The 9678-nt window shown below is 44.2% G+C and overlaps 2 non-coding genes across 2 annotated transcripts; both read left to right on the forward strand.

Moving 5' to 3' along the window:
- Positions 1 to 4708: 4708 nt before the first annotated feature.
- Positions 4709 to 4794, forward strand: TRNAY-GUA (transfer RNA tyrosine (anticodon GUA)). The gene is given in 2 exon segments: positions 4709 to 4745; positions 4759 to 4794. It is a non-coding gene; the product is annotated as a tRNA-Tyr (tRNA).
- A 363-nt stretch (positions 4795 to 5157) lies between these two features.
- Positions 5158 to 5229, forward strand: TRNAD-GUC (transfer RNA aspartic acid (anticodon GUC)). Its single transcript has one exon. It is a non-coding gene; the product is annotated as a tRNA-Asp (tRNA).
- Positions 5230 to 9678: the final 4449 nt, after the last annotated feature.

Genomic DNA, 9678 nt, shown 5'->3' on the forward strand with positions numbered 1-9678 from the left:
AAACTGCCACTCATGACCAAGTTAGCAGCAAGTTGGCCCACGGGGATGCTCTCTATGCTTGAAACATCAGATAACTCACTAGAAAACTACCTGGAAGTTGGCACCCAGACTCATCCTCAACCTCCCGCTCTGAATTCACATCTCACCATACCTCAGAGAGCTCCACTGTCTCCCGAAACAGAAATGAACTAATTTCAAACACCTTACATACACATTCAAGGCACAACACAACGTAGGCCCCACCTACTTGACCAGTTGCTTCTCTTTCCACAACCACCAAGAGACTTCCATCTACTCAGGGCTCCTACTCACACACATCCCATACATACAGAGAACCAGATCAGGAGGATGGGTGTTCTGTTGCATCACTCCTAAAGCATGGAATGGACTCCCATTTCACACAAGAGCATTTTATTCTCTTCTTCAATTCTGCAAGAAGTTGAAGACCTGCGTTTTTAATAAACCAACCTACCTTAGACAGGGCTACACACACACACGCCTGCTCAGCGCCAGGAAACCCTTGCAGGTGATTGCGTGCCTTACAAATACCCATTACGTTACAGATGCACCCCCAGGGCTCCACCAGATGTTTCACAGCAATGGGTGTGACAGAGCATAACATGGCTGTGCCTTTATGCTTTCTTTGGTAGAAGAGAAGGACAGCATTTACCTTCATATATTGTGTGAAAAACTATACCCATGTAAATGTGATGCATTAAAAGACCACAACATTATGGTGCCTTTGTGAGTGATATTACACTTGTTAGATATAAACTGCTTTTATGAAATGTTAACCAGATGCATTTATACCTTGGTATCTTAACAAATGATATATTTTATAGTCACTCATCATTTACTGTGTTTAAGACAATTGCATTTGTAAAAACATAACTAAAATGTGCTTCCATTCCATTGTTCAAGCTGGAGTTAAGGTCTGCCAATTCCTATGTTTAATTTCAACATGAAACTTGCTTTGTTTGTGCGCTATTTTTCTTTTGTCTGCAGGGGATAGGTAAGGAAGAGAGAGTTGGGTTGCCAAGGACGAAACTTGGTAACAAGGAGCTACAAGAACGGCTCCCTTACTATATTCCTGGGCATGGATGTAATCCAAGGTGGAGCAGATGTGTTCAGAAGAGGATAAAAGTGAATTGGACATAATTCACAATGGCGTCTTGTTAGTAATTGTTTCTTTGGGTGTGATGTCAGCTACTGGAAGGCTCTGGGGTGATTAAAGTGTTGTTCAGTTAGGCAGAGATTCAGAATCTTTTTGCCCCCTTGACTAGAGTGGACTCTAAGGGAAAGATAACTCTCCTTGACTAAGTGGCAGTCGCGACTCACAGGGGTTACCAGAGGTGGGGTGGAGAGTGGGGTGTGGGGAGGCAAGGAGAATATTAACAATATTAAAAAGTTAAAAAACTAAAAACTTACCTGCTCCGTCGCACCGCTGCTCCTCCGTCAGCAGCAGGCTCCCAGCCTGCCCTGCGGCCAATCCTGACGCTGCTCAGAGAAGCGTTAGGATTGGCTGGGAGTGCCCAGCCACGGCGCTCCCAGACAGACTGGGAGCCTGTGCCTGCTCTCTCCAGCCCGGCAGCAGTGTGCCCCAGATGGCCGGCCAAACACATATGTGCACTGAGGGGAGTGCACAGTGCACTCCCCTCACTGCTCGTCACCCCCAATGCCCCACCCCTTTATAATTCTCAGTATAATGTACATGCGACATCAGCTCCCGCGAGTTTCTGTAGTGTAGTGGTTATCACGTTCGCTGCCCCCGTGAAAGGTCGCGGGTTTGAAACAGGGCGGAAACACTTTTAACACTTCCATCTACCTTGCTCTGCATTATTATTAATATCTATGACCACCTAACTTGTTCTGCATTATTAATATATATGACGAGCGATACTTCTGTGCTACAATTTTAATTGATATCATCCATATAGTAACATATTTCAAATAAACAAGATAAGCAACGCATAGATGATGTAAACTGTGCAAAAGATATTAGCTCGCTTGTAATTAGTACGGGACTGAAAATTTTAAAATAATACAAAACTAAAGAAATGAATGTTAAATTATTAAAACTACAGCAGGTTCTACCGAGATTCAAACTCAGATCGCTGGACTCAAAGTCCAGAGTGCTAACCATTACACCATGGAACCTTCCATTGACAAGCATGAGGTGTGTTAGTAGTGAAATGACAGTATCCTGTAGTGTGCACGTCTCCTTGTAAAAGTCCTGATGTTTTTCAGATGTCAGGTTATTAATGGCAAGGAACACAAGCATTGGCAAAGCCAATAGGTATCGCCTATGTGATAGCTACTGGTTTTGCCAGTGATTTAGCCATGCTGCAACATGGCTGAAAGTAAAGGAAAAAAGCTGTATATGACACAGCCAGCATTGATCACTTCATAGTGCTTTTTTTTACATTCATCCATGCTGCACTGAAGCCAGAGCTGCTGTACAATGTGGCTAAAAAAACATTCACAAAACCAATAGATCCCACATAGGCAAGATCTATTAGCTTTACCAAGGCTTGTTTGTCATCTGGAGCCATTGTGGTACTGCCATGAAAGAGCTGCCAACAATAGCCAGGCCCTGTTCATACTGCAATTCGGGTCATCATTCACACTGCTGTCAAGAAACCAGTAATGTTTTATAAAAACACAGCTGAGTGATTTGAGCTAAAAAAAAAGTGTTTGCTCCTTAAGTGCATTTTTTAGTCCGGGGGGGGGGGGGGATTACATACATTGCATTGTTGAACCAACGCTTCTGCATTTCTGGGATGCATATGTTACACTTGTACTGATCCTGTTTTGTGATGACATTTGTGGCATATCAACGTGCTAAATAAAAAGACATTTGCGCTGACTAACCAGGGCAAATACGTTCAAATGACGATGCCCAATTGCTGTAGCATCAGTGCAGGGTATGTAATGTAGCGCCTGGGGTCTAGCTTCTATGCCCCAACCATAATCTCCCTTCTGGTGATGCGTGTCACGAGCTACACTTTATGTGGAAGCGCGAGGGATGCCTGAAGAAGTCAAAGACACGCAGGCAGCCGTGGGACTGACACTGTGCTCGAGAGCGCCTAGCAGCAGAGTTTCTAGGTGCTTCCAGGGGTGAGATGATGGCTGTCAGGCCTTTGCTGGGAGCCAGGGGGGGACGAGGAGTTTTCACAACAGATGCTTGTCTCAAAAAGGTGGGGTGGGCTAGGGCAGAGTCAGTCATGGGCAGCCTCCAAGATGGCTCACTAGTAAAGTGCCCCCTGCTGGTACCTGAGCATGACTTACAGGTCACATTCTTAAATCCGAGCCGAGTGGGCTCAACGCTTTTCCCTCACAAGGTATATAAAGTGGCTGCTATGAATACTGGTTATTTACGGTGCTATGAAGGTGACATATGGAAATAGCAAACACTTTAGAAATCAGGTCACTTTACTTTCCTTTTGTTGCACAAGAGCACAGAACCGGATGAGCAGCTCCTCACGTGCACTGTGGCTGGCCAGGGATGGACACTTTACAGAACCAGTGCTGAGCCTCTTAAGCAGAGCTGGATCTGTTCAAGTCTGTGCAAACCCTGGGCCTGCTCACAGCCTGGCAAGCTGCAGACAATGTTGGGTGCAGCCTTAAATGTGAAATCGTTCCAAGTTGCCACTGTTTGTAGTGAGTTTAACAGACACTGTCTCTGGCTTCCTTCCTGCACGAGGCCAGGTAGGAAGCAGTATCACTCCCCCCATCCTGTGTGTTAGAGAATGGTTTCCATTGCAGTGGGAGGCGGGGCCGTCCATGCCAGGTTTTCAAGGTGACCTCGGACGAGCTTAATATGTAACTGTTGTTCATTTCTGGCAATCATATATATATCTTGTGGATATCCTGCAAATCCGGCATGGATCCGACTCTACTGGACTTATGTTGGGCACCCTTGCACTAGAGCAAGGTTTTTTATGTAAAACTGGTAAGTGTTAATATTGTCATTGTTCACGCCTTCACCAATCACAGGGGGGGCAACATGCCTGCATCCTCACCGCACACTCCCTATCATTCTTACACTGAGCGCCAAGCTTTCCAAAGTTTAAGAATCTACACAACTTTCAGCATTCCAGCTGAGTTCATTGGCCGACATACTTGTTGTGATGGTTTTGCCATTTTATTTCCTGAGCTGTACTTTTCTCAAGAAAGTTAGTTCCCATTATTTTTAATAAACCATTGAGAATGCTGAGAAATCACTTTGTGCGTCTGCGACAAGACACATTTATTTTTTTGAATTCTAAGTAAAGGTAATCAAGATGGAAAGACAATGGCTGTATGACTGACTTCAACAGAAAGCCCTCCCCCATGCTTGCTGCTGAAATATTCAGATATTAGAAAAGCACTGAAAATGTGCATTGCTAAAGCGGCATGTGTTTTCCAGAGTACGCAAATGAAGAGGAAAAGCACGCCTTGCCAATTAAAATGGCGAGTCACCCTTTGTAGTTATTGTGCGATGAGTTTCCAAAAAGTACTCAGGTGGTAGATGAAATGATGCTGATTGTAGGTTTGTGCTGTTGGAGAATGAGATAGGCATCTGAAAATAAACAGCATGCATCCTGAAGACACAGCTTGATATGTGACCTCGGTCTTTAAATGCCCAGCACACATACACAGGATCACCATGGGCCCCACTGCTGGCAGGTACATAACCTGAAGGCTGCAGTCACATGCTGCTTCCGTCCCTTCGATAGCTCAGTTGGTAGAGCGGAGGACTGTAGTGGTGAAGCTGATATCCTTAGGTCGCTGGTTCAAATCCGGCTCGAAGGATTTTTTTTCGTATTTGCTCTTCATATTTCTTTTCACATTCTGAAATTAAAATACGCCATGTTTTGAAGCAACGACGCTAGAGCTTGACAATTGTTTTTGTCTCCCCCATTTTTCTCAGATGGCACCAAGAAGTGAATTTAGCCAGAGCAGAAATGGACGGAGGTGCAGCCGCTGATCCCAGTGACTGTCAGAGAGAGAAAAGGAGGAGTCTGTGCAGAGGAAGCTGTAAATCAGTGATACAAAGATACCGGCTCCTTCCTTGCACAGATGGGGTCAACACTGACATTTCTGTGGGTGCAGCGCCCCCAGCAGGGGGACAGGTAGAACAATCAGTAGGAGGTCAGGTACCAGGGAGTCATCAGTTCCTCCTTAGTATAGTGGTCAGTATCCCCGCCTGTCACGCGGGAGACCGGGGTTCAATTCCCCGACGGGGAGACTATGTTTATGACTTAACCATGTTTACACTTTAGAAATACATTTTGTTATTTGTTTCGTTTACAATCTCGACATTTTAGAAGTATTGCGATTTAATGTATATGAAGTGCACTGTATAATATGATCAGTGGCAGCATATAGAATTGTAATAAATACCAACACCGAGGCGCCTCTAGCAGAGCGCTGGAAGGCTTGGAAATCCAACAGAGAAAGCTTTCAACATGAAGGAATCAAGTTTTGGGAACACATTTGTACATTTTGATTTTAAGTTATGGACCACTTAGTCGACAGCGAATGTTTAATATTTACAGAAAAACAAAGTACTATGTGGTGAACAATTGGTACTGGCTGTTTTGCTTGATTATCAATTCCACGTAATCGCGTCATGGTTAATTTCAAATGTATTATAAGCTTCATCACTATTACTTTTTCTAGTTGCGCCTCTGATTTTCAACTAAAACTATATATCATCTATACAAACAATTAGAACCAAACTGTATCTTTTTTAATAACGAACGTACTTTTCTGAAATTGGAGTGAATGCAAGTTGTAGTAACGAAGAAACGTAGGCTTCCGGGTAGTGTATTGGTTATTCATGTTTTTAGGGTCGAGCCTGCGTTGCATGCGCTCGCGCATGCGTATCGCAGCGAGACGCTTTAGTGTTTAGAAAAGGGCTCGGAGCCCTGTCAACGTCACGTCAGTGTTTTTTATTGGTACGTGGGCTTGCCTAATAAAATCCGCTTGCTTTCATTAGTCGAAGGCACGCATAGGTCATGCCTTTTCCGGTGGCTCGCCCTCCTCCAGCGCAGCGACCAAGTACAGAAAACATGCGAGGCTCGCTGTTTTCCATCGGGCTCATGGACTTCTTTTTCTCTCATTCACGAGCGCGATCTCGCTTGGCAGAAGTCGAGCACTTTACATAATTAACTTCACTTTTTCGGGTTATGTACATAAATGCACTTTTGCCCGATAGGTGAAAAGTCGGGTTAGGAGTTTACAACGCGATCAGCTGTAACATGAGCAAACGCGAGACCCGTTGCATTGCAAATGCTTGTTTTAATAGTTTGTGTCTCCGTCAAGTATTCTCCATCTATTTAATGTAAATCTATTTAATGTGCAGTATCTCTTTCTTCGTGGTCTCCATGAATGCAGTGTGTCTTCCATGTCTGGTGTTTTATTCTGGCTTTTTGTATATCTTGGTCAGTCGGCGAAAGCGTAGGTTTAAGCCTGTGTGGTGATGTCTGGTCCACACTGCTGTAAAGAGAGCAGCGACCCCCGGCGAGGCTTCTTTCAGACTAAGGGGGGAGGTGATGAGAGACCTGGACACCTGTAAAGATACCTGTGAGCTCTCCAAAACAACAGAGCCCCTCCATGGGCTCTTGGCTAGGACGTTAGACTGAAGCTCTAAAGATCCCAGGTTTCCACAGTGACTTTTTGTTTGATATCCATTACCTTCAGTGCTGAGTAGTCAAACTTTAAACCCTCTCAAACTTGGTAAAATAAAACATTACTTTAACAACATCAATCTATTTCCCTCCACATTCCAGCTTCTTTCTTTCTTGAGTCTCAGAACTGAGAGAATACTATCACAGGCTGTAAGTTCACTGCTAAGAGGAAAGTTTTACTCCTTGTATGAAGGTCCGAAAGAGTGGAGTGCAACTTTCCACAAACTACTATTTAAATACAATCTCCCGGACCTTCCGTAACCTGAGTCTAGACAGAAATATTTAGAATTCTTCTCTGAAAAAGTGGCAACCCTCCTGCAGGGCTTGAAAGCAGACAATACTCATCATTAGAATCCACAGCCAGCAACACTAGAAAACTGCCACTCATGACCAAGTTAGCAGCAAGTTGGGCCACGGGGATGCTCTCTATGCTTGAAACATCAGATAACTCACTAGAAAACTACCTGGAAGTTGGCACCCAGACTCATCCTCAACCTCCCGCTCTGAATTCACATCTCACCATACCTCAGAGAGCTCCACTGTCTCCCGAAACAGAAATGAACTAATTTCAAACACCTTACATACACATTCAAGGCACAACACAACGTAGGCCCCACCTACTTGACCAGTTGCTTCTCTTTCCACAACCACCAATAGACTTCCATCTACTCAGGGCTCCTACTCACACACATCCCATACATACAGAGAACCAGATCAGGAGGATGGGTGTTCTGTTGCATCACTCCTAAAGCATGGAATGGACTCCCATTTCACACAAGAGCATTTTATTCTCTTCTTCAATTCTGCAAGAAGTTGAAGACCTGCGTTTTTAATAAACCAACCTACCTTAGACAGGGCTACACACACACACGCCTGCTCAGCGCCAGGAAACCCTTGCAGGTGATTGCGTGCCTTACAAATACCCATTACGTTACAGATGCACCCCCAGGGCTCCACCAGATGTTTCACAGCAATGGGTGTGACAGAGCATAACATGGCTGTGCCTTTATGCTTTCTTTGGTAGAAGAGAAGGACAGCATTTACCTTCATATATTGTGTGAAAAACTATACCCATGTAAATGTGATGCATTAAAAGACCACAACATTATGGTGCCTTTGTGAGTGATATTACACTTGTTAGATATAAACTGCTTTTATGAAATGTTAACCAGATGCATTTATACCTTGGTATCTTAACAAATGATATATTTTATAGTCACTCATCATTTACTGTGTTTAAGACAATTGCATTTGTAAAAACATAACTAAAATGTGCTTCCATTCCATTGTTCAAGCTGGAGTTAAGGTCTGCCAATTCCTATGTTTAATTTCAACATGAAACTTGCTTTGTTTGTGCGCTATTTTTCTTTCGTCTGCAGGTGATAGGTAAGGAAGAGAGAGTTGGGTTGCCAAGGACGAAACTTGGTAACAAGGAGCTACAAGAACGGCTCCCTTACTATATTCCTGGGCATGGATGTAATCCAAGGTGGAGCAGATGTGTTCAGAAGAGGATAAAAGTGAATTGGACATAATTCACAATGGTGTCTTGTTAGTAATTGTTTCTTTGGGTGTGATGTCAGCTACTGGAAGGCTCTGGGGTGATTAAAGTGTTGTTCAGTTAGGCAGAGATTCAGAATCTTTTTGCCCCCTTGACTAGAGTGGACTCTAAGGGAAAGATAACTCTCCTTGACTAAGTGGCAGTCGCGACTCACAGGGGTTACCAGAGGTGGGGTGGAGAGCGGGGTGTGGGGAGGCAAGGAGAATATTAACAATATTAAAAAGTTAAAAAACTAAAAACTTACCTGCTCCGTCGCACCGCTGCTCCTCCGTCAGCAGCAGGCTCCCAGCCTGCCCTGCGGCCAATCCTGACGCTGCTCAGAGAAGCGTTAGGATTGGCTGGGAGTGCCCAGCCACGGCGCTCCCAGACAGACTGGGAGCCTGTGCCTGCTCTCTCCAGCCCGGCAGCAGTGTGCCCCAGATGGCCGGCCAAACACACATGTGCACTGAGGGGAGTGCACAGTGCTCTCCCCTCACTGCTCGTCACCCCCAATGCCCCACCCCTTTATAATTCTCAGTATAATGTACATGCGACATCAGCTCCCGCGAGTTTCTGTAGTGTAGTGGTTATCACGTTCGCTGCCCCCGTGAAAGGTCGCGGGTTTGAAACAGGGCGGAAACACTTTTAACACTTCCATCTACCTTGCTCTGCATTATTATTAATATCTATGACCACCTAACTTGTTCTGCATTATTAATATATATGACGAGCGATACTTCTGTGCTACAATTTTAATTGATATCATCCATATAGTAACATATTTCAAATAAACAAGATAAGCAACGCATAGATGATGTAAACTGTGCAAAAGATATTAGCTCGCTTGTAATTAGTACGGGACTGAAAATTTTAAAATAATACAAAACTAAAGAAATGAATGTTAAATTATTAAAACTACAGCAGGTTCTACCGAGATTCAAACTCAGATCGCTGGACTCAAAGTCCAGAGTGCTAACCATTACACCATGGAACCTTCCATTGACAAGCATGAGGTGTGTTAGTAGTGAAATGACAGTATCCTGTAGTGTGCACGTCTCCTTGTAAAAGTCCTGATGTTTTTCAGATGTCAGGTTATTAATGGCAAGGAACACAAGCATTGGCAAAGCCAATAGGTATCGCCTATGTGATAGCTACTGGTTTTGCCAGTGATTTAGCCATGCTGCAACATGGCTGAAAGTAAAGGAAAAAAGCTGTATATGACACAGCCAGCATTGATCACTTCATAGTGCTTTTTTTTACATTCATCCATGCTGCACTGAAGCCAGAGCTGCTGTACAATGTGGCTAAAAAAACATTCACAAAACCAATAGATCCCACATAGGCAAGATCTATTAGCTTTACCAAGGCTTGTTTGTCATCTGGAGCCATTGTGGTACTGCCATGAAAGAGCTGCCAACAATAGCCAGGCCCTGTTCATACTGCAATTCGGGTCATCATTCACACTGC

This window comes from Pleurodeles waltl, unplaced genomic scaffold, assembly GCF_031143425.1.
Source record: "Pleurodeles waltl isolate 20211129_DDA unplaced genomic scaffold, aPleWal1.hap1.20221129 scaffold_67, whole genome shotgun sequence".
Lineage (NCBI taxonomy): Eukaryota > Metazoa > Chordata > Amphibia > Caudata > Salamandridae > Pleurodeles > Pleurodeles waltl.